Source organism: Sus scrofa, chromosome 1 (assembly GCF_000003025.6).
Source record: "Sus scrofa isolate TJ Tabasco breed Duroc chromosome 1, Sscrofa11.1, whole genome shotgun sequence".
Lineage (NCBI taxonomy): Eukaryota > Metazoa > Chordata > Mammalia > Artiodactyla > Suidae > Sus > Sus scrofa.
The window spans coordinates 227985993-228012318 of NC_010443.5; the positions used below are offsets into that span (position 1 = coordinate 227985993).

The 26326-nt window shown below is 38.2% G+C and overlaps 1 protein-coding gene across 5 annotated transcripts in view; it reads right to left on the reverse strand.

Moving 5' to 3' along the window:
* The window catches only part of TRPM6 (transient receptor potential cation channel subfamily M member 6), a 228413-nt gene that overhangs the window by 176482 nt on the left and 25605 nt on the right, over positions 1-26326 (reverse strand). For 3 of the 5 annotated variants that reach the window (XR_002336392.1, XR_002336397.1, XR_002336399.1), the window contains 2 exons: positions 13405-13496; positions 12346-12417 (listed from right to left, as the gene is read on the reverse strand). The gene's annotated coding sequence lies outside the window, so the exon portion shown is untranslated. Of the gene's footprint in view, positions 1-12345; positions 12854-13404; positions 13497-26326 lie in introns of those variants that run through there. The other 2 variants (XR_002336394.1, XR_002336402.1) reach the window with 2 other exon arrangements.

The following is a 26326-nucleotide window of genomic DNA, read 5'->3' on the forward strand; positions in this document are numbered from 1 at the left end:
GGGAATCTCTTTCTCTGCACTTGCATGGATTCTCAGAGGGCAGGGCTATAGGCAGCAAGGACCATCTTGGGCCAGCAACTGAACTTCTTGTGCCAACTATGGCGGCAGCACCTCCTACCTGGGCTAAGCGGGACAGGGTTCTTCTTGCATGGTGTACAGGTGGTGGGGGCAAACCACTGCAGTTATCTCTTGCTCCAGAGGTGGGTATGGCCTGCCACCACTAGGGGTCTGTGAACAGGCACCACTTGCAGCCCCAATCATCTCAGAGGGCACCACAGAGGAAGGCACTGCAACTGAATATGATCTTTCTGCAGGTCCTTGCTACAATCAGAAGCCCAGCAACCAGGCACTACTACTGGCCCTGCCCATTGCCTCCTTCTCCCTGGAAACACACGCAGCAGCCTATCATGGGGATAAGAGCCTGTTCACACTGAGGTAAGAGACAGCAAATACCCAAAATTCCCATGCCAAAAATAAATAGTAAGCCCCCACAAAATACAAAGGGACATTCTTGCATATAAATAGCACTCTAGGACTACAGTAGTTGGTTTCCCTAAATTCACAGAATAAGAAAAATATAAGCAAAGTAAAAAAGCTCAGGAACCATTCCCAGTTAAAAGAATAGGAGAATTCACCTGAAGCAGCAAACAATGAAACAGATCTCTGCAATCTAATAGACACTCAGTTAAAAAAGGAAATAGTGAAAATACTGAAGGAATTAAGGGTGAATATGAAGGAATTAGGAGCGGATATAAACAGTAATGCAATTTACTTTAGAAAGGAGCTAAAAAATATAAGGAGGGGGTGTGGAGAAAAGGGAACCCTCCTGCACTGTTGGGAGGAATGTAAACTGGTACAGCCACTATGGAGAACAGTTTGGAGATACCTTAGAAATCTATCCATAGAACTTCCATATGACCCTGCAATCCCACTCTTGGGCATATATCCGGACAAAACTCTACTTAAAAGAGATACATGCACCCGCCTGTTCATTGCAGCACTATTCACAATTTGCCAGGACATGGAAACAACCCAAATGTCCATCCACAGATGATTGGATTCAGAAGAGGTGGTATATATACACAATGGAATACTACTCAGCCATAAAAAAGAATGACATCATGCCATTTGCAGCAACATGGATGGGACTAGAGAATCTCATACTGAGTGAAATGAGCCAGAAAGACAAAGACAAATACCATATGATATCACTTATAACTGGAATCTAATATCCAGCACAAATGAACATCTCCTCAGAAAAGAAAATCATGGACTTGGAGAAAAGACTTGTGGCTGCCTGATGGGAGGGGGAGGGAGTGGGAGGGATTGGAAGCTTGGGCTTATCAGACACAACTTAGAATAGATTTACAAGGAGATCCTGCTGAGTAGCATTGAGAACTTTGTCTAGATACTCATGTTGCAACAGAACAAAGGGTGGGGAAAAAATGTAATTGTAATGTATACATGTAAGGATAACTTGATCCCCTTGCTGTACAGTGGGAAAATAAAAAAAATTAAAAAAAAGATGAACCCAAACAGGCCCACACCAAGATGTATTATAATAAAAATGGCAAAAGTTAAAAATAAAGAGAGGCTTCTAAAGGCAGCAAGAGAAAAACAAAGTGGTAATTGTAAGGGAACCCACATAAGGCTATCAGCTAATGTCTCTACATAAAAAATACAGACCAGAAGAGAGTGGCAATATATTCACAGTTCTAAAAGGGAAAAATTTCCAAGCTAGAATACTCTACCCGGCAAGGATATCATTTAAAATAGAAGGAGAAATAAAGCATTTCTCCAACAAACAAAAGCTAAAAGAGTACAGCAATACCAAACCCATTCTAAAAGAAATATTGAAACACTGAAAGGGCTCCTCTAAATAAAAACGAAGTAAGAAGAAATAGGATGGAGAAAATCACAATTGGAAAGCAATCACTTAAGTAATCTAGTATACAGATCTAAAAGGGAAAAAAAAGTATTGTGAAAGTGAAGATAAATGCAAAGAACAGCAAAAGGACAAATGTGAAGATGTTAAAAAAGGACTTTAAAATCATAGAATGTAGGGAAAGAAACTAAGAAAATCTAGACTCTTTTTTTTTATGTGTTTGAGCTTATATGATTATCAGGCTAAAGCAAATAAATATGGAAAGGGGTTACCATACTTAAAAAACAGGGCAACCACAAATCAAAACCAAACATTATGTTCACAAAAACTAAAAAGAAAAGTACACAAGCATAAAATAAATGGAAATCATCCAACAAAAAAAAAGAAAGGAACAAAGAGAAACATAGAATCAACTGGAAAACTAGATTTAAAATGGCAATAAATACATATTTATCAATAATTACCTTAAATGTACATGGACTAAATGCTCCAATCAAAAGACACAGAGTGGCGGATTGGATAAAAAAGCAAAAACCTATAATCTGCTGTCTGCAAGAGACTCACCTAAGGGCAAAGGACACATATAGACTGAAAGTGAGGGGATAGGAAGATATTTCATGCCAATGACCAAGAAAGGAAAGCAGGAGCTGAAATATTTATATGAGACAAAACAGACGTTAAAATGAAGGCCATGGAGTTCCCGTCGTGGCTAAGTGGTTAACGAATCTGACTAGGAACCATGAGGTTGCGGGTTCGATCCCTGGCCTTGTTCAGTGGATTAAGGATCTGGTGTTGCTGCTGCCGTGAGCTGTTGTGAGCTGCTGCATTGCTGGGGCTCTGGCATAGGCCGGCAGCCACAACTCCGATTGGACCCCTAGCCTGGGAACCTCCATATGCTGTGGGAGTGGCACAAGAAATGGCAAAAAGACAAAAAATAAAAATAAAAATAAAAATAAAATGAAGGCCATAAAGAAAGACAAAAAAGGATCCATTCAAGAAGAGGATATTACAATGGTCAATACATATGCCCCTAATATAGGAGCACCCAGATACCTCCAACAAACACTAACAGACATAAAAGAAGAAATTGATGGGAACACAATCATAGTAGGAGACTTTAACACCCCACTTACATCAGTGGACTGATCCTCTAGACAAAAAAAATCAGTAAGTTAACAGAGATCCTATATGACACAACAGAAAAGTTAGACTTAACTGACATTTTCGGGACATTACATCCAAAAAAATCAGAATATACATTCTTTTCAAGTGCACATGGAAATTTTCAAGGATTGACTACACACTGGGGCACAAAACAAACCTCAACAGATTTAAGAATATAGAAATTATTTCAGGTATCTTCTCTGACCACAATGGCATGAAACTACAAATCAACCACGGGAAAAGAAATGAGAGAAAACTAAAAAAAAAAATCAATGGGTCAATGAGAAAATCAAAACAAAAACTTAAAAATCCCTCGAGACAAATGATAATGAAAATACAATCATTTAAAAATCTATGGGATGCCGCAAAAGCAGTGCTTAGAGGAAGTTCATAGCAATGTAGGCCTTCCTCGAAAAAGAAGAAAAATCTCAAATCGACAACTTAACCCACCACTTGAATTAGTAAAAGAAGAACAAACAAAACCTAAAGTCAGAAGAAAGAAGGAAATCATAAATATCAGATAGGCAGTCAATAAAACAGAGATCTAAAAAACAATAGAAAAAAAATCAATAAAACCAAGAGCTTGTTCTTTGAAAAGGCAAACCAAATTGACAAACCTCTGGCTAGACTCACCAAGAAGAGGAGAGAAATAACTCAAGTAAATAAAATAAGAAATGAAAAAGGAGAAATCTCAATGGATATTGCAGAAATACAAAAAAAAAATCATAGGAGAACACTATGAACAATTCTATGCCAACAAAGTTGACAACCTAGAAGCAATGGACAACTTTCTAGAGATATTCAGTTCACCAAAACTGAATCAAGAAGAAATAGATCAACTGAACAGACTGATCACTAGAAATGAAATTGAATATGTAATAAAAACACTCTCTACAAACAAAAGTCCAGGACCAGATGGCTTCACAGGAGAATTCTACCAAATATACAAAGAACTTACTCCTATCCTTCTTAAACTTTTTCAAAAGTTTTAAGAAGAAGGAATACTCCAAAGACTTCATTCTATGAAGCCAACATCACCCTAATACCAAAACCAGACAAAGATAATACCAAAAAAGAAATTTATAGGCCAATATCTTTGATATATACAGATGCAAATATTCTCAACAAAATTTTAGCCAACCGAATCCAGCAACACATAAAAAAAAGATCATACACCATGACCAGGTTGGATTCATCCCAAGAACACAAGGATGGTTCAACTTATGCAATTCAATCAACATCATATACCACATTAACAAAAGAAAAGTCAAAAACCACATGATTCTCTCAATAGGTGCAGAAAAGGCATTTGACAAAATCCAACATCCATTCATGATAAAAACTCTTACCAAAGTGGATATGGAGGGAACATATCTTAACATAATAAAAGCCATTTATGACAAACCACAGCAAATATAATACTCAATGGAAAAAAGCTGAAAGCCTTCCCACTAAAACCTGGAACAAGACAAGGATGCCCACTCTCACCACTTTTATTCATCATAGTATTGGTAGTCCTAGCCACAGCAATGAGACAAACGAAATAAAAGGTATCCACATTGGAAGAAAAGAGGTAAAATTGTCACTGTATGCAGATGATATGATACTATATACAGAAAACCATAAGGGCGCCACATAAAAAGTACTTGTACCAATCAATGAATTCAGCAAAGTAGCAGAATACAAGATTAACATTCAGAAATCAGTTGCATTTCTGTATGCCAACAATGAAATATTAGAAAAGGAATATAAAAATATAATACCTTTTAAAATCAAAACCCCCAAAATTAAATACCTAGGAATAAACCTGAGCAAGTAGGTGAAAGACTTATATGCTGAAAACTATAAAACATTAATCAAGGAAATTAAAGAGGATTCAAAGAAATGGAAAGATATTCCTTGCTTCTGGATTGGAAGAATTAATATTGTTAAAATGACCATACTACCCAAAGCATATACAGATTAAATGCAATCCCTATCAAATTACCTATGACATTTTTCATAGAACTTGAATAAATCCATAAATTTATATGGAACAAATAAGACCCAAAAGCAATCCTGAGGAACAAAAACCAAGCAGAAGGCATAACTCCCCCAGCCTTCAGACAATATTACAAAGCTTCAGTAATCAAGACAGTGTGGAACTGGTACCAAAATAGACATATCGGCCAATGGAACAGAATAGAGAACACAGAAATAAATCCAGACACCTATGGTCAATGAATCTTTGACAAAGGAGGCAAGAATATAAAATGGGAAAGACATTCTCTTCAGCAAGTGGTGCTGGGAAAACGGGGCAACTGAATGTAAATCAATGAAACTAGAGCACACCCTCACAACATGCACAAAAATAAACTCAAAATGGCTGAAAGACTTAAATGTAAGACAAGACACCATAAAACTCCTACAAGAGAACATGGGCAAAAACTCTCTGACATCAACCATGCAAATATTTCCTTAGGTCAGTCTCCCAAAGCAATAGAAATACAAACAAAAATAAACCAGTGGGACCTAATCAAAACAATATTTTGCACAGCAAAGGAAACCATTAAAAAAAAAAAGACAACCTAGGGAATTGGAGAAAATAGTTCAAACAATACAATCAACAAGGGGTTGATTTCCAAAATATGCAAACAACTAATACAACTCAACAGCAAAAAAACAAACAACCCAGTTGAAAAATGGGCAGAAGACCTGAATAGACATTTCTCCAAAGAGGACATAGAGATGGCCAACAGGGACATTAAAAAATGCTAAAAATCACTAATTATTAGAGGAATGCAAATCAAAACTACATTGAGGTACCATCTTACACTGGTCAGAATGGCCATCATAAGCAAAACTGCAAATAACAAATGCTAGAGAGGGTGTGGAGAAAAGGGTACTCTACTACACTGTTGGTGGGAATGTAAATTGGTACAACCACAATGAAAAACAGTATGGAGGTACATCAGAAAACTAAATATAGAATGACCATATGATCCAGTAATCCCATTTTTGGGCATGTATACAGACAAAGCGTTCATTTAAAAAGATACATTCACCCGTATGTTCACTGCAGCACTATTCATAAGAGCCAAGACATGGAAACAACCTAAATGTCCACCAACAGATGAATGGATTAAGAAAGATGTGGTAGAATACACAATGGAATACTACGCAGCCATAAAAAAGAACAAAATAATGTCATTTGCAGCACATGGATGGAACTAGAGATTCTCATACTGAGTGAAGTAAGTCAGAAAGAGAAAGACAAATATTACATGATATCTCTTATACCTGGAATCTAATATATGGCACAAATGAATCTACCTATAGAAGAGAAACAAACTCATGGACATGGAGGACAAACTTGTAGTTGCCAAGAGGAAAGGGGAGGGACTGGGAGCTTGGGGCTAATAGATGCAAACTATTGTATTTGGAATGGTCAAGCAATGAGATCCTGCTGTATAGCCCAAGGAACTATATCTGATCACTTGTGATGGAACGTGATGGAGGATAATGTGAAAAAAATGTATATATAACCAAGTTACTTTGCTAGTCAGCAGAAACTGATCATCTGCTATAGAGACAATCAACTACAATTTTTAAAAATTAAAAAAAGATTAAACCATCAGAGAACAAATTACAAGAGAACTTCGAGGTCTCACCAAGTAATCTTGATTTTATCCTGTAGGCAGCAGGAAGCTTCTGGAGGTTTTTGAGGTATACATTGAATAAATTTTTCTGCATTATGTTGTCATATCAAATCACCAATTACAGCTCAGGATCATAATTCTCTTCCTGTCCATTCCCACATTGATAGACCTTGTCCAAGATGGGTCCAGTGAACTCCTACTACAACTCCTCCTTCTTTGCTGCTCCCCTGCCTTCCCAGCTTGCAGTTTTTCCTTTCACTTCTTCAGCTTCATAACTTGGCCCTATCCCATCAGAGTTTGGGTTATATGTGTTTCCCTGGCATACTGTGCTTACTTCTACTACATTATGTGATGATTAATTTATTCTTCAAAAGTTTAGTCACCCCTGACCACCTACTAGGCTGAATTCATGATAATTAGAAAAAACAGAACCAAACCCTACACTCATGTAGCCTAAAATCAGAGAGAGAAGCTGTCACATTTTAGAATCCAGTTTTTTTTTTGGGGGGGTGGCCATGCCCATGGCATGTGGAAGTTCCAGGCCAGGGATAGAACCCATGCCAAAGCAATAACCGTTCAGTGACAATGCTGGATCCTCAACCCACTGCACCCACAAGGGAACTCTGGAAATCCTACTTTTCATTATAGAATTTATGACACTGCACTTCAACTGAGTTTAGAGAGTCAGGCACTTTGCAGATGCTCAATAAATATTTATTGATTGAATGAATGTGTAGATACTTGAAGAATCCAACTTAAATAGGCACAGAATTATCATCAGTCCTAGACTGATAATGGCAATCTAATTTCTTCTCAGAACTGCTTATCACATAAAAAGCACAAACTCTAGGTCAAAGGTAAGCAAACTGTATCTGTGAGGTGCTAACTGCCAAGGCCAGCTCTGCAGGATGGGGCTGAAGAACGGGTGCTATGGAACTTAAGGAAAAAATAACAAAACAACAAGACAAAAATATCAAGACACAGAGAGAGAGAGAGTAAAGGTGGGAACCCAGAGGACTCAAGGTCTCAGGGACCAAGAGCCCCGCCTCCAGTAACCACACCACTTTTACTGTGTTTCTTAAATGAGATCACGTGAGGAGGTGCTGTTGGAGGATAATCAAGGAAAATTAGAGAAACATGTCTCTCAACAATCAAGGAAGAAGATTAGGAAAACATGGCTCGCAACAGCTAACCAGTGAATATCTTAGGCTTTATAAGCTAGACATTGTCTATTATAAGTGTTCAGCTCTGCTATGGTAGTGTAAAGGCAGCTGTAGATAATATGTGAATAAATGAATGTGGTTGTGTTGCAATAAAGTATTATTAATAGAAACAAGTGTTGGGCTAGATTTGGCCCACAGGCCCTAGTTTGCCAACCTGTGCTGTAGACGATGCCATTTCTGTCAATTTTTCACAGCTACCTTCATGCCTGGTCCATATTCTATTCTTTAGTTAGATTAATTTACTTGCTACACCCAACTGCTGTGCTCCCCTATAAAATCATGCCCAACATCTGCAACTGTGGTGTTGTGAGAGAGCAAATGCAATTATAAGCAATCATGCATATAATTTGGAGCCCAAAAGACCTGTTTTACTTATTGGTTGACCTTTTGCCAAGTTACTTTAGCATTTCTTAACCTTTATTTCCTCTTTGTAAATGAAGTTTGGGTTTTTTTAAAAAAAATCCTGACTACAAAGATCAAGTGAGAAATGTATATTAAGAACTGAACGTGATGCCTATACACAGTATACAATGAACAAATATTCCCTCCACATCTTTGCCCAGTCATGTACTTTTCCACCTTTAAATCCAGTCATCACATATTTATGGAGGATCTATTATATCCAAGGTACAGTTTCAAGTTCCTTTCTTCTAACTCTTCCCTGATATCTCTCTTGACCACTGAGCCTCAAACTTGCATATAACACAATAAACCTGGGAGCCTAAAAGTAATGCTGCTTGGAGTCCCCAAAACTAAATATTCTGATATGTGTTATAAAAAGTGGCCTGGGCATCAGAATTACCCCCAGATAATTTCAATATCAAGCAAATTTAACAGTCATTGCTCTAGACAGGATTCTGGGTTCAACCAACTCAGAAGCCCCTTTCTTTCATCTTTCCAACTTCCTTCTCTTTAACAGTCAGTCCTAAATAAATGCACATCCTTATAGAGCTAAAGTTGCCTGAATTCTCACAGTGGTTACTTACTCCCACTTAGATATATTTATGTCAAATATTTAATAAGAGAGTGGTGGGCATAGAGGGAACCTACCTCAACATAATAAAGGCCATATATGACAAACCCATAGCAAACATCATTCTCAATGGTGAAAAGCTGAATCACGGCTGAGATCAGGAATAAGACAAGGTTGTCTGCTCTCGCCACTACTCTTCAACATAGTTTTGGAAGTCCTAACCACAGCAATCAGAGAAGTAAAAGAAATAAAAGGAATCCAAACTGGAAAAGAAGAAGTAAGACAATCACTATTTGCAGATGACATGATGCTATACCTAGAGAATCCTAAAGACTCTACCAGAATACTGTCAGAGCTCATCCATGAATTTGGCAAAGTTGCAGGATACAAAATCAATACACAAAAATCAACATTTCTATATACTAACAATGGAATATCACAAAGAGAAATTAGGGAAGCAATCCAGTTTATCATTGCATCCAAAAGAATAAAATACCTAGGAGTAAACCTACCTAAAGAGACAAAAGACCTGTACTCTAAAAACTATAAGATGCTGATGAAAGAAATCAAAGATGACACAAATAGATGGAAAGACATACCATGCTCGTGGACTGGAAGAGTTAATATTATCAAAATGACTATACTACCCAAGGCAATCTACAGATTCAATGCAACCCCTAGCAAATAACCAAGGACATTTTTCCCAGAACTCAAACAAAATATTTTAATGTTTGTTTGGAAGCACAAAAGACCCAGAATAGCCAAAAACATCCTGACAAAGAAAAACGGAGCTGGAGGAATCAGCCCCTGACTTCAGACTATACTACAAAGCAACAGTCATCAAAATGATATGGTACTGGCACAAAGACAGAAATGTAGATCAGTGGAACAGGATAGAAAGCCCAGAATTAAACCCACGTATCTAATCTATGTCAACTAATCTATGACAAAGGAGTCAGGAATATACAATGGAGAAAGGACAGCTTGTTCATTAAGCGGTAAATATTTAAAGCCCCTACCAGTTACATTCTAGGGTCTACAAAAGAGAAAATAAGCTTTCTCATCCAGCCCCCCAAATGGCCACTCTAAATGGTTTGGTAAATATACCTACAGACATTGTAAATGTAGAACTGGTATTTATTTGTTTCTACCAAAAAAGATGAGACTATACTACTAACTTTTTTTTTTTTTTTTTTGTCTTTTTGCCTTTTCTAGGGCCACTCCCATGGCATATGGAGGTTCCCAGGCTAGGGGTCTAATTGGAACTGTAGCCACCGGCCTATGCCAGAGCCCCAGCAACGCGGGATCCCAGCCGCATCTGCAACCTACACCACAGCTCACGGCAATGCCAGATCTTCAACCCACTGAGCAAGGCCAGGGATCGAACCCACAACTCATGGTTCCTAGTCAGATTCACTAACCACTGCACCACAACAGGAACTCCTAACTTATCATTTTTTGAAAATTGCTTTAGAAAAATAACTTGGACTAGCTTCAGGTTAATAAATATAGATTTACCTCATCCTTTTTTATAAGTTATGTAGTACTCTATTGTATTTAACTGCTATTGTGTTCATTAACGTTTGGTTCTTTCCAGGTTTTCACGATGATGAGCAATGTTGCTATAAAAAAATGTGGTGTTTTCTATAATATGTAGTGTTTATATAATTTTTGAATACTCAGAAGAAATATGTTAAAGTTCTCCAAAATGGAAAGGTTTGACTCATAGTGCAAAAGAGGTGAATTAAATTCCTTTCAGGTAAAGACCTTATATTCTATTTCCTTTTTAATTCATCATTGACTTGTTGAGTACTTAACTAGGTTTTATACAAGTGACTAGAAAATATCTTCTAAAATCCATTAATGTAAGTGCAGACTTAAAAATAGATAAATAATCAAAAGCTATTTTCAAAAGTCTTCTATGTATCCAGGACTATTCTAGGCCTCCAAAAGAGAAATTCTGTATTTTTCTTGAAATAAAGGGTCAGCGCAATTGAAATGGGTAAGAACAGAATCAATATTCTTCTAATCAAAGTACTTCTATTATTCACAGATATCATTTTTCTTTTTTGGAAAGACAATAATTGAAATATTGACATAGGTTTCATTTATAAAGCTGTTATAATTCAGCTAATTTCACATAGATTTCAAGAAACAAGAAAAAAATCATCTTGCTAAATAAAAACATAGCCATAAAATATATTTCTATTAGAATTATTCAACACCTGAAGTCTGCCTCCAGACATTCCATCTAGTTCCTACCTTGGCTATTTCCAATAATTAAAATAATTTATGTCTTTTTGGTCACATAAAACTGTCTCCAGTCTATTTATTGAACAGTACAATATTCCATCAATGCAGAAATGCATTTCAATACAGTTTAGTTAATTAAACAAGCTGTATAATTAATAAAACTATTTTTAGGAGAAAAGTGAAACAATTTTGTTTGGCACGCATGCTTAATTGTGCAGTTTTTGTTTTTGTTTTTGGTCACCCCTGGATGCAAAAGTTCCAAGACCAGGGATCAAACCTGCACCACAGCAGCAATGATGCCAGATCCTTAACCTACTGAGCCACCAGGGAACTCCAACTGTGTGTTTTAAAATCTTGGTTTTGGCTTACGATCACTTAAAAACAAACACCGAACAAATCTATATATATATATATATATATATATATATATTTTGAGTGAACATGACTTTATTTCATCCAGAACCATTATTATATCCAGAATGACTCCATTTTTACCTGTTTACATAATCGAGGACACTCACAAGATTGAGAGTTTTGAAATCACAGCTTACAGAGAATGAAGGCAGATGCCTGAATCAGTTAAGGAGGGGAATAAAATTTAAGCAATTTTCTATTTATAGAGACATTTAGAATCTATTTCATTAAAGAAGATTATATCCATTTCCACCCAAATATTTAATCTTTCAGCCTAAACCCATTTCCTTTCAGGCTATCATTGGCAGTGATCTGGAACACCAGAGCAGCGCTTTATGTGTATTAAAAACTTTTCTGCTCCTCTCTCCACTTTGTAAAAACTTCTTTAGGGACCTTTAAGTGTGTGTGTGTGTGTGTGTGTGTGTGTGTGTGTGTGTTTACATAAAATTTTAAATATAAATAGGTGTATATATTATTTTACACATATAATATATATTATTTTATTATTTTACACATATAAAATGTGTATATATAATAATATAAACACACACATATATATATATTTTGGCTGTGCCTGAGCATGCATAAGTTCCTGGATCAAGGATCAAGCCAGAGCCACAGCAGCAACTCGATCCACCACAGTGACAATGCCAGATCCTTAACCCACTGTGCCACCAGGCAAACAAATCTATATGTTAACTATGAAGGCAAGATTATGCCTTTTTCATTTTATGGTGTATAAAAGCTAGCACAAGACAAAATAAACAAATGAGAAACGGAGGTTCAGTCACTTACCCGCTTCATAACCACAGCTAACGTAAACTTCACTCAGCCTTCAGCCACTGAATTTTATCCTGAGGTTTCCATCTACCACACAATCAGATAAACCTCAGTTTGTGGGAGCAACTAATGGAAATAGTGATGTAAAAAAATTACCAAACAAATGTCCATGTGCTTATTAACTTAAAAGAGAGAAATTGCAACATGAACTGAGTAAAAAGTTTTTAGCTGTTTTGAAAACAGAGGGGCTGATTTCACTTTTAGCAGGAACGTGTGACTAGGATTGCATGGTCAGGAAATGATTAACACTCCTGCTGTCGTCATCTGCTTGAGTTCTCCAGCAGCAGGAAATCAGCTAGGGAATTTTTATCAATCCCGGCTATGTTCGCTGTGAATCTTGGTTCTTCTGAGCCGGCTTGTAGTGGGCTGAATTCAACTTCAGTGTTAGGTTATTTATTTATTTATTTATTTATGCTTTTTAGGGCCGCACCCGCAGCATATGCAGGTTCCCAGGCTAGGGGTCAAATCAGAGCTATAGCTGCCAGCCTATGCCACAGCCACAGCCACAGCAACGCAGGATCTGAGCCTCATCTGCGACCTACACCACAGCTTACAGCAACGCCGGATCCTAAACCCACTGAGTAAGGCCAGGGATCAAACCCGACACCTCATGATTCCTAACTGGATTCGTTTCCACTGAACCATGACAGGAACTCCAGTGCTGGGTTATTTTAAATAAAAATGTATTTAGAACCTTTGCCAACTTCATTAGTGTTTTTTGTTTGTTTGTTTGTTTTTAATGTAGGGTCGTACCCATGGCAGATGGAAGTTCCCAGCCTAGGGGTCCAATCTGAACTGAAGCTGTATCTGCTTGAGCTATACTGCTAGTTGTGTTTGTTATCACTGAGCCACAGCGGAAACTCCCATTAGTGGTTATTTGGACTGTTATAAAAGGTTTAACTTTAACTTTCCTTTCTTTAAAGCCCCGCACCCGACCCCGCTTTAAAGGAATGATCACCACTTAAGATTCTTTTTCTTAAAATTCCAAAGTTTCATAAGTAACACTGGCAATACCTCTGTGCTCTCTCAGCCTTGCTTCTTTTCCCAACCATGCTTGTGACTATAGCTTCAGCAATATCCTTTTGAACTGCCAGTTCTCAACTCTTCTGGAAACCAAGGGCATGGAAAAATGGGGAAGAACTAATTAATAGATGTACATAATTTGAAGGCATTAGATAGTCACCAAAAGATTTTTTTTTCTTTAAAATGAGTGCCATGAATAGCAACTACTATCTGATCAGTGCTTCATAAATACTTGTAGTAGAAAAAAAAAAAATCTCACCTGGATATGCCAAAAAAAAATGGCAGAGATTTATTTAGGTAAACTTCTACACAGTATGTTGTGAACAGAAGCCTGAGATGATAGAGCAAATGCATGGCTTCCCTTAGGTGGAATTTCACTCCACCAACAGGGCAAAATAGATGGTGCATTTCCTATCAAATGGCCAAGAAAAGTCAAAACTGGGCCTCAAATGCAGTGCTGAATAAAGATTTTAAGAGCTCATTGTCAGCTGTGTTTATTACACTATAAACTTTATTTTCCTCATAGCCTTAGATTGCTGATTTAGAAGTAGACTAATGACTCAGAGTTCACATCACCCTTCCTGAGATATTTTCCAAGAATTTCCAAGTTTCTTTTAGGAACTAAACTGCATCACCACCAGAAAAAGCACATTTGAACTGTTTCAAAGCTATAAAACAATTTCAAATAAATTCAACTAGTTTTTACCTCTGTACCTTTATATTGCTTTTATCTCTGAAATTTATCATGTACTCTGAATTTCAAATATTCTTCGTATGCCTAAAATGTTGAATACTTTACAGTCCTAACTACCACATCCTCACTTCACCTTGTTGGGCTACAAGAAACAGCTAGGAAGTTGGAGAAAAATGTCCATTTCTGGCCCCACATAAAAGCTTTAAATCATCTTTGTTGTTCACCATTAAAACAGTGCCTGGACCCTAATAAGCACTGAATAATCATTTGTTGTACAAAAGGAGGGTGTCCACAAGAATATGAAAAAAGTAAAAAAGCAAAAACAATCCAAATCTTCCAGAAGTGAAGTTTTTTTTTTTTTTTGGTCTTTTTGTTCTTGTTGTTGTTGCTATTTCTTGGGCCGCTCCTGCGGCATATGGAGGTTCCCAGGCTAGGGGTCGAATCGGAGCTGTAGCCACCGGCCTACGCCAGAGCCACAGCAACACGGGATCCGAGCCGAGTCTGCAACCTACACCACAGCTCATGGCAACGCCGGATCGTTAACCCACTGAGCAAGGGCAGGGACCGAACCCGCAACCTCATGGTTCCTAGTCGGATTCGTTAACCACTGCGCCACGACGGGAACTCCCTTTTTTTTTTTTTTTTTTTTTGGCTTTTTTTGTTGTTATTGTTGTCAGAAGTGAAGTTCTTAACATAGATTTTAAGGGAACCAGGGTTCTATGAACACCCTGAACTGTATGTAAAATTTACATCTGTGTGCATTTTTCTGGGGAAAACACAGTAAGAAGTCATCAGATCCTTAACTGAATAGGTCAATGACACACACAGAAAAGAGCAAGAAGCAATACCACAGAGAAGTACTAAAAATATATAGTCTCGGAGTTCCCATCATGGCGCAGTGATTAACGAATCCGACTAGGAACCATGAGGTTGCGGGTTCGGTCCCTGCCCTTGCTCAGTGGGTTAACGATCCGGCGTTGCCGTGAGCTGTGGTGTAGGTTGCAGACATGGCTCGGATCCCGCGTTGCTGTGGCTCTGGCATAGGCCGGTGGCTGCGGCTCTGATTCGACCCCTAGCCTGGGAACCTCCATATGCTGCGGGAGCGGCCCAAAGAAATAGCAAAAAGACAAAAAAAAATTAAAAAATAAAAATATATAGTCTCAGGAGTTCCCATTGTGGCTTAGCAAGTTAAGAACTCGACATAGTCTCCATGAAGATGTAGGTTTGATCCCTGGCCTCTCTCATAAGGTTAAGGATCTGGCATTGCTGCAAACTGCAGCATAGGACACAGATGCAGCTTTGATCTGGCAATGCTGTAGCTGTGGCATAGGCTGGCAGAAGCTCTAATTCTAACCCTAGTGTGGGAACTTCCACATATTGTAAGTGCAGCCTTAAAACAAAAGGGAAAAAAAATGTAGTCTCAAAAGAGAGAGCACCAAAATAAACACAATAAGAAAAAAAATAGAAAATATAACCAACATCACAGTGATTTAAAAAATCATAAGAGGGAGTTCCTGCTGTGGCAGAGTGGGTTAAGAATCCAAATGCAGTAGCTTGGGTCCCTGCAGAGCCCAAGTTCGAGCTATAGCCCAATTCACCGGATTAAAGGATCTGGCATTGTTGCAGCTATGGCATATACTGCAGCTGGCTATGGCTCAGATTCAGTTCCCTCATGAACTTCTACATGCCATGGGTACAGCCATTAAAAAAAAAATTCCAAAAAATTTCAAAAATGAAAAATCATAAGAGAACACTACCATCACCTTGTATGTCGATAAATTATTCAACCTAAAAGAAATGGATAAATTTCTAGAAACATACAATTCCAAGAATGAATCAGGAAGAAATAGACAATCTGAACAGACTAATAACTAGTAGTAAAATTGAATTAGTAATGAAAGAACTCCCAGCAAACAAAAGTCCAGGACTGGACAGCTTCACAGAGAAATTCTACCAAACACATAAAGATGATCTAATATTTCTCTTTCTCAAACTATACCAAAAAATTGAAGAGGATGGAACACACCCAGATTCATTCTATGAGGACACCATTTCTCTGATACTAAAATCATACAAAGATACTACAAAAAAAAGAAAATCAGAGGCAAATATCTCTGGTAAATACAGGCACAAAAATATTTAACAAAATATTAGCAAACTGTATCCAACAATACATAAAAAGGAAAATATGCTATTATCAAACAGGATACATTCTAGGGATGAGAGGATTTTTTAAATGTGATACATGCAAATCAATGTGATACACCACATTAACAAAACAAAGGATAAAAATCACATGAGCATCTACAAAATTCAACATCCATTCATGATAAAAACTCATCAAAGTATATAGAGAGGGAACCTATCATAATAAACACCATTTATGACAAACCCACATTTAACATCAGGCTCCATGGTGAAAATACTAAAGTTTTTCCATTAAAATCAGGAAAAAGACAAGGATGCCCACTCTTGCCACTTTTATATAACATGGTATTAGAAGTCCAACCATAGCAAACACACAAGAAAAAGAAATAAAAGGTATCCAAATTGGAAGGGAATAAATAAAACTGTCACTACTTACAGATAACATATTTTATACAGAAAACCCTAAATTCAGAGTTCCCATTGTGGCTCGGCAGAAACGAATCTGACTAGCACACATAAAGAGGCAGGTTCAATCCCTGGCCTTGCTCAGTGGGTTAAGGATCCAGTGTTGCTATGAGTTGTGGTGTTGGTCACAGACGTGGCTCAGATCCCAAGTTGCTATGGCTGTGGTGTAGGCTGGAGGCTATAGCTGCAATTCGACCCCTAATCTGGGAACCACCATATGCCACAAGTGCAGTCCTAAAAAAAAAAAAAAAAAAAAAGACAAAAACAAAGAAAAGAAAACTTAAATTCTTCACCAAAAAACTATTAGAATTAATAACCGAGTTCAGCAAATTTGCAAGCTATAAGATTCTTTTGCTTTTCTATAAACTAAAAATGAACTATCAGAAAGAGAAGTTTTAAAAATCCCATTTAAAACCACATTAAAGGGAGTTCCTGTCATGGCTCAGCAGTTAATAATCCCGACTAGTATCCATGAGGACACAAGTTTGATCCCTAGCATCACTCAGTGGGTTAAGTACTCAGCATTGCCTCAAACTGTGGTGTAGGTCACAGACATGGCTTGGATCCCACGTTGCTGTGGCTGTGGTGTAGGCTGGCAGCTGTGGCTCCAATTCAACCCCCAGCCTGGGAACTTCCATGTGCCATGGGTGTAGCCCTAAAAAGACCAAAAAAAGATAAAAATAAAAAATAAAGTAATATTAAAAAGGAGTTCCTGGTGGCCTAATGGTTAGGGTCTGGTGTTGTCACTGCTGTTGCTCAAGTTTGATCCCAGGCCCAAGAAGTTCCACATGCCATAGGCACAGACAAAATTTTTTTTTAAATCACATTAAAAAGAATAAAAGCTAGGAATAAACTTAACCAAGGAGATGAAAGACCTATACCACGATAAAGAGAACAATAAGATATTGATGAAGGAAATCGAAGATGATACAAAAAAGGAAAGATAAGTGTATTCAAGGATTATAAGAATTAACATTGTTAAAATGTCCATTCTACCCAAGGATATTTACAGATTTAATGCAATCCCTATCAAAATGCCCATGACATTTTTTGCAGAACTAGGATAATAATAATCCTAAAATTTATATGAAACCACAAAAGACCCCAAACAGTCAAAATAATCTTGAGAGAGAAAAAACAAGCAAATCTGGGAGATATTATGCTCCCAAACTTTAGACTATACTACAAGCTACTGTAATCAAAACAGTATGGTACTGGAATTCCTATTGTGGTTCAGCAGTAATGAACACAACTAGTATCCATGAGGATGAGGGTTCAATCTCTGGCCCCATTCAGTGGGTTAAGGATCTGACATTGCCTTGAGCTGCAGTGTAGGTTACAGACATTGCTCAGATCTGGAGTTACTGTGGTTGTGGTGTAGGCCAGCAGCTGCAGCTCCAAATTTACCTATAAATAGCCTGGGAACTTCCATATACTGTGGGTGCAGCCCTAAAAAGAAAAATACAATACAATGCAATACAGTATGGTACTGACACAAAAATGGATACATAGATCACTGGAACAGAACAGAGAGTCCAGAAATAAACCCATATGCTTATGGTCAGTTCATCTATGAGAGAGGGGGCAAGAATATACAATGAAGAAATAAGAGTCTCTTCAATGAGTGGTGCTGGGAAAACTGGACAGCTACAAGTAAAAGAATGGGATTCGAACACTTCCTCACACCATATACAAAAATAAACTCAAAATGGACTAAAGAGCTAAATGTAAGACCTGAAAATATAAAATTTCTAGAATAAAATATAGGCAGAACATTCTTTGACATAAATTGTAGCAATATTTTTATATCAATTTCCTAAGGCAATGGAAACAAAAGTAAAAATAAGCAAATGGGACCAATTAAACTTAGCTTTTTCACAGAAAAGGAAACCACTGACAAAATGAAAAGAGAACATACTGAATAGGAGAAAATATTCACACATTATATGACTAGCAAGAAGCTAACATCCAAAATATATAAACAGTTCATACAACTCAATACCAAAAAAACCAAAAACATATGATTTAAAAAAATGGGCAGGAGTTCCCACTGTGGTACAGTGGGTTAAGGATCTGGTGTTGCTACAGCCGCAAATAGGATTTGATCCCTCCCATAGACATTTTCCCAAAGAAGACATGCAGACGGCTAACAGGCACATGAAAAGATGTTCAACATCCTAATCATCAGGAAAATGCAAATCAAAACCACAATGAGTGATCATCTCACATCTGTCAGAATGGCTATTATTAAAAAAAAAAAAAAAAACAACAAATATTGGTGAAGATATAGAAAAACACTATACACTATTGGTGGGAATGTTAATTTGTGTAGCCACCATGGAAAACAGTATAGAGGTTCCTCAAAAAAAACTAAAAATGGGAGTTCCTGTCATGACTCAGCGGTTAACAAACCCGTCTAGTATCCATGAGGATGCGGGTTTGATCCCTGGCCTCACTCAATGGGTTAAAGATACTGCATGGCTTTGAGCTGTGATGTAGGTCGCAGACATGGCTCAGACCCTGCATTGCTATAGCTGTGGTGTAGGACAGCAGCTACAGCTCCAATTTGACCCCTAGTCTGGGAACCTCCATATGCCATGGGTAGGGCCCTAAAAAGACAAAAAATATACAACAACAAAAAACTACAAACAGAACTACCATATGATTGACTAATCCCACTCCTGAATATATATCTGAAGAAAATGAAAACACTAATTCAAAAAGATATATGCACCCCAATGTTCCTAACAGCATTATTTACATACAACATCCAAGACATGGAAGCAACATAAATGTCCATCAATAAATGAATAAAGAAGATGTTCACACATACCCACACAATGGAGTATATTATTCAGCCATAAAAAAGAATGAAATTTTGCCATTTGCAACAACATAGAAGGACCTGGAGGGCATTACGCTTAGTGAAATAAGTCAGAGAAAGGCAAACACTGCAGTTTTTTTCACTTATATAAAGAATCTAAGAAATAAACCAATGAATATAACAAAAAATAGAAATAGACTCGCAGATACAGAGAACAAAGTAGTGGTTACCAGCAGGGAGAAGGAAGTGAGGAGAGGCAAGATAGGGCTAGAGGATTAAAAGCTATAAACTACTATGTATAAAAAAAAAAAACAGCTGCAAGGATACATTGTATAGCAAAGGGAATATAGCCAGTATTTGATAAGCACTGTAAGTAGAGTTAATTTATGCAAACATTGAATCACCATATTGTACACCTGAAATTAATGTAATATTGTAAATCAACTATACTTCAATTTTTTTATAAAAAGAAAATGCAGTTTCAAAAAAATGTATTCTCAGGACAAATTCCTGTCACAGCTCAGTGGTTAATGAATCCAACTAGGAACCATGAGGTTGAGGGTTCAATCCCTGGCCCTGCTCAGTGGGTTAAGGATCCAGCATTGCCTTAAGCTGTGGTGCAGGTTGCAGATGCGCCTCGGATCCACCGTTGCTGTGGCCCTGGCATAGGCCGGTGGCTACAGCTCCAATTAGACTCCTAGCCTAGGAACCTCCATATACCACGGGTGCAACCCTAGAAAAGACAAAAAGACAAAAAAAAAAAAAAAGAAAAAAAAGGTATTCTCAGAGTTACCATTGTTACTCAGTGGTAATGAACCTAGCTAGTATTCATGGGGATAGAGGTTCAATTCCTGGCCTTGCTCGGTGGGTTAAGGATCCAGCATTGCCATGAGCTGTGGTGTAGGTCATGATGATGAGGCTTGGATCCTGAGTTGCAGCTCCAATTTGCCTAGCCTGGGAATTTCTATATGCTATAGGTGTGTCCCTAAAAAGCAAAAAAAAAAAAAAAAAAAAAAAAAATTAGTCTCCAGGATGGGCTTGAGAAGCAGACTTTGAGTTAGACTGAAATATTCCAGGAAGGATTATATTATTCCCATAATATGGCAAAGCCCAACATTAAGTATTTTGAGTGACATACAGTAACACTACCTACTTTTTATTATGAATATTATGAGGTTACTAAAACTAAAGTATAATAAACACATAAGAATAGATGATCATAGTTCATGCTCAGTTGACTCAGAATCAGTTAATGATAGCCCTACTCATAATGTTACAAGGTAATTAGACCTAAATGATAAGAAAATGCAAGTGCCCAAAACCAGCATTACTTTTATGTGGTCAAATCAAAGCTCTCTCTTCATGTTTTAATTTGTTAATAGCTGCAATAACCCTACTGCTAGCATTAGGAATCATCCTGAGATGCTGCTTGAGTCCTACCTGAGATGCTTTAATCCTCACCCAGTCTGGGGAATTGGTCCTGCGTTGTAGAGAAGTCCCTAAGTAATTTTTTGTTTGTTTATTTGTTTTTGTCTTTTTAGGGCTGCACCCACAGCATATGGAGGTTCCCAGGCTAGGGGTTGAATGAGAGTTACAGCTGCCAATGCCAGATCCTTAACCCACCAAGCAAGGCCAGGGATCGAACCTTCAACCTCATGGTTACTAGTTGGGTTTATTAACCACTGAGTCATGATGGGAACTCCATGAATTCTTTATATCTTACATTTGTGCACAGAGAAGGAATCCCATCTGGGTTCGAAAGAAACTAGGAAGGAGTTCCCTGGTGGCCTAGTTGTTAAGGATCCTGCATTGCCACTGCTGTGGCATAGGTTGGATCCCTGCCCCAGGAAATTTTGCATGCTGTGAGCACAACAAAAAGAAAGAAAAAAAGGAAGGGAGGGAGGGAAGGAGGGAGGAGGAAAGGAGGGAACAAGCAAGGGGGAAGGGAGGGCAATGGAATAGGGAATGAAGCCTAGAAATGGCAACTGAACTCAAACAGGCAATGTCTCAGACTGGAAAAAAATGCACTATTCCATCTACCACCACAGCCACTGGGCAACTTACTGTGGTAACTGGGTGTCCAGAGGAGGGACGGCAAAGACATCTTTTCCCGTATTCTCTCTCACTTTATAGAAAGATGCCATCAGGTTCATCAGTTTCCACCCTACCCAAAATTCCTCCCAGAGGAAAAAAGTACACTCCTCCCCAACAAATGCTTTGGAGGAGAGAGTGTGCATGAGGACCCCAACCACCATCATTTACTAGGCTCCTATTAAACATTGGGGGCTTGCTTGCTTTACATTCATTTTCTTATTTATTCCTCACAACAAAATTATACAGTAGACATTATAATTAACCCTATTTCACAGACTACTTCTTCTCGGGCTCAAAGTAGTGTGACTTGGGAGGAAGTATGCCAGAAATCTAATTTTCATGATAATGTTTTATCAGTAAACTTCTCATTTTTATTATCATTTGGTGAAAACCATTATTTCTTCATTTCTAGACTTGCTGCCTATCTGGTTTCTTATCCTCCAGAGGCTACATCTGATTCATCCTGCACAATGTCATATTAGTACATTTGTGCGCACACACACACACACACACACACACACACACATACTCACACAAAAACACAGCTCCTCAAACATAAGTGAGCCAGTAGTGGCCATCCTCACTACTGCAAGGGGATGGAGTAGACAATAATAAACACTTTTCTAGCTTCATAGAAAAAAGTAGAATTATGAACACTTTATATTCATGCTTCTTTCATATTTTCAGTGACATTTTCATGATTTTTTTACTTTTTTAATTTTATTTTTATTTTTGTCTTTTTCGGGACGCACCCACAGCATAAGAAAGTTCCCAGGCTAGGGGTCTAATCGGAGCTGTAGCTGCCGGCCTACACCACAACCACAGCAACTTGGCATCCAAGCTGCATCTGCGACCTACACCACAGCTCACAGCAATGCCACATCCTTAACCCACTGAGTGAGGCCAAGGATTGAACCCGCAACCTCATGGTTCCTAGGCAGATTCTTTTCTGCTGCACCATGATGAGAACTCCTCAGGGCTTTTTTTAAAAGGAAGATTTTTTTTCCTTTTTTTTGCTCTTTTAAGGCCTCACTCGTGGCATGTGGGGGTTCCCAGGCTAGGGGTTGAATTGGAGCTACAGCTTCTGGCCTACAACACAGCCACAGCAACACGGGATCTGAGCCACGTCTGCGACCCACACCACAGTTCATGGCAATGCCAGATCCTTGACCCACTGAGCAAGGCCAGGGATTGAACCCGCATCCTCATGGATACTAGTCAGGTTCATTAAATGCTGCACCACAGCGGGAATTCCCAAGAAAGATGTATTTTGATAGTTTTTAATCTTTAGAAGCCACTGACTAGAACATTATCGATATGACAGTAAATAAAACCTACTGACTATGATTCTGATAGAATGTAACACATGAGTAACATTTCTAACTGTAAAGGCAGCTTGAAGCATTCCTCTGATTTGGCATCACTGAGTGACATTTGGGCCAATGAGGCCATAGTTCTTGGCCACTTGATGGTCATTTGCACAAGGCTAATTGTTCCATTGAGCTATTATTACAACGGAGTCGTAGTTGGAGTAACACTTGACAAGCAGCAAAGATGAGCTATTTTTCTTAAAGGTCTCTTACACTAAGTGACCTGAAATTAAAAACAATAAGATCCATAGCAAAACTGTGTACAGATCAGAAAAAAATGTGATAAAGAAAATTCTAACAAGGCTCTGCAACAAGACCAAACAAATCTATCTTGTCTCAAGTTGGACTCTCAGTTAGAGTTTTGCAAATCCTAAAACCAAACATATATCTATATAATATATTGAGAGGTTGCCCCTCCCACACTAATACGAATCATATGTATATAACTGTGCAGTTATCAACAAGTGCATGCTCTCAGATAATTTCCTAATAGGGTTATCTTGCCTACCTTTCTAGGGACTTGGACCTCTCTAAGGGTAAGGATCATGTTTCCTGACCTCTCACTCTCCATAAGCTTTCATTCCTGAAAAACAAAATTCTTTGAAAAAGGTCAATAGTTTGATTTGATTTCTGCTACAATCCAGTTTCTTTCTTTTTCTCTTACTTTTTTTTTTCTTTTTCTTTTTTTTTTTTTTTTTTTGTCTTTTTAGGGCTACATGCAAGGCAAATGGAGGTTCCCAGGCTAGGGGTCAAATCGGAGCTGTAGCCACCAGCCTATGTCACAGCCACAGCAACTCGGGATCCAAGCTGCGTCTTCAACCTACACCACAGCTCACTGCATTGCTGGATCCCTAACCCACTGAAAAAGGCCAGGGATGGAATCAGCATCCTCATGGATGCTAGTCAGGTTCGCTAACTGTTGAGCCACAACAGGAACTCAAGATCCAGTTTCTTGATTTCTCCTAACCACCATGACATGTGGCCAAACAGAAACCCTCTTCTCATCCTTGTTTTCAGAAATGCTACACTCTCTTCCCCCTCTTCTGACTACACTGCTGCCTCTACCTTTTCCATAGCTTTAACGAGGTCATGGTCCTAAGTATATGGCCATAGTCTTCTATCTTCTCCCTCAATATCTCAATTACTTCTGTTGGTTCAATGGGGACCTCCAGGCAAATAAGTATAAAATCTAGTACTTCAGCCCCAAGTCTTCTCCAGCCTGAGATTCCTGACTTCCTGCTGAACATGGGTAGCCACTACCAAGTTCAGTTCGACAATTCTAAACTGGCCTTGCTCTCATTCTCCCAATTGCCATTCTTACTTCTCTATCTCTAGCAATGGTTCAACTACTGTTTCTCTTACCAAGGTCTGAAACTACACTGTTTTATTTAACTCTCTTTCTGTCTCATAGGTACCTTCCCACTCACTAGTACATCTAATCATTGCCTAAGTTTTATAGTTTCTGCCCTCCATTAAAAACCTCTTAAAGTTCCTGCTGTGGCACAGAAGGTTAATGATCCAGCTTGTCTTGGTGGCGTTGCCAGTTCGATCCCCAGCCAGGTGCAGTTGGTTAAGGATCTGGCATTGCTGTAGCTGTGGCGTAGGTCGCAGATGCTCAGATTCAATCCCTTGCCTGGGAAACTCCATATGCCGTGGGTATGGCCAAAAGCAGAAAACAAAATAAAAACTCCTTTGTAAATCAACTATGATAGAAAAAATAAAAATTAAAAAAAAACAGCTCTTGCCTCCATTCCTTCTTTTTTTAAATTATTTTTCATTCCTACTGTCATTATCCTACATCCCCTTCCCTACTCTTTCTCAGTTATTCAGTCTCAAACTTCTGGGTTACTGTAATTTCCTCCTGATTGGTATTGGTATCTTCTTTTGTCTCTATTTACTTGCTACCAAATAAAATTTCCTCAGAACATCACTTCAGTAGTATCCTTCCCCTGATCAATAAGATTCAGGAAGAACACTTCACAGTTTAGGTGAGGGTTTATCAAACTTTAATGCATACATGAATCAGGAGGGGGGTCCTTCCTAAAATGCTAATTGAGACACAACTAGTCTGGAGTGAGACCTGAGAGTCTGCATTTCTAGGTCCCAGGGCATGTTGATGCTGCTGGTCCATGGGGCACACATTGAGGGTTTGTGATCTTGGTGTCCAAGTCACATTCTCCTCAACTATCAAATGAGGAGACTAATAAGAGGCCACCCTGCCCTCACTCTTGCCCCATTCAGTCTATTCTCAATAAAGCAGACAGAACAATTTTGTCAGTATGTAAGTCTCCTCACATCCCTCCTGTGATCAAAGATTCCAATGCCTTCCTTTTCACTCACTCAGGCAAAAAGAAAGTCATCACAAGGCCAACATGATCTGAGCAACCCTTTGCCTTCCTAACTGCACCTCCCTGCACTCTCCTTCTTGCTCATTCAACTCCAGCCACCCTGTCTTCTTTGTTTTTAGAACACCAACAAGCTCCTTCCTCTAGGCTTTTGCTGCCATGATTTCTTCTGCCTAGAATGCTCTCCCTCCAGACAGCTGCACAGCAAGGTCCCTTATGCCCTTTGAGCTTGGACTCAAAGGTCATTCTCTCAATGATTATCTTCCTGAGTACCAATAACTAAAACTGCAAACATCTCTCCCTCATGACCAGATCCTCACATCCCCTTCCCTACTCTTCTCAGTAATATTCATCCATAATTAATATACCAAGTATTTTGCTTATAGGAGGTAAGTTCCAGAAAGGCATACTCTTGTCAGCTTCATTTATTCATAGATTTCTGTTTCTTTTAGCTGATTTCCCAACACATGGAAAACTGCCTGGAACATAATAGGTATATAAAGAAATACATTTTAATTGAATGAAGAATGAATGAATGATAGTATCCACCTCTAGGATTATTATGAGGATAAATAAGATACCACACATTAAGCATTTAACACAATGCCTAACCAATTTCATAGAAACAGAGAATAGAATGGTTGCCACATACTCGGGAGGAGAGGAAAATGGGGTGATATAGGTCAAAGGACACACATTTTCATTTCTAAGGAGAATAAGTACAAGGATCTAATGTATATCATGATGACTATAGTTATTAATATGACATTAATATACTTAAAAGTTGCTAAGCGTTGATCTTAACTATTTCCACCACACACACAAACAAGAGTTAACCTATGTTAACCATGTGAAGTGATGGATATGTTAATTATCTTGATCTTGGTAATCATTCTATAATATATATACATATGTATACCAAACCATTGTTTTGTTTAAATATATATAATTATACTTGAAAATTACTCCTCAA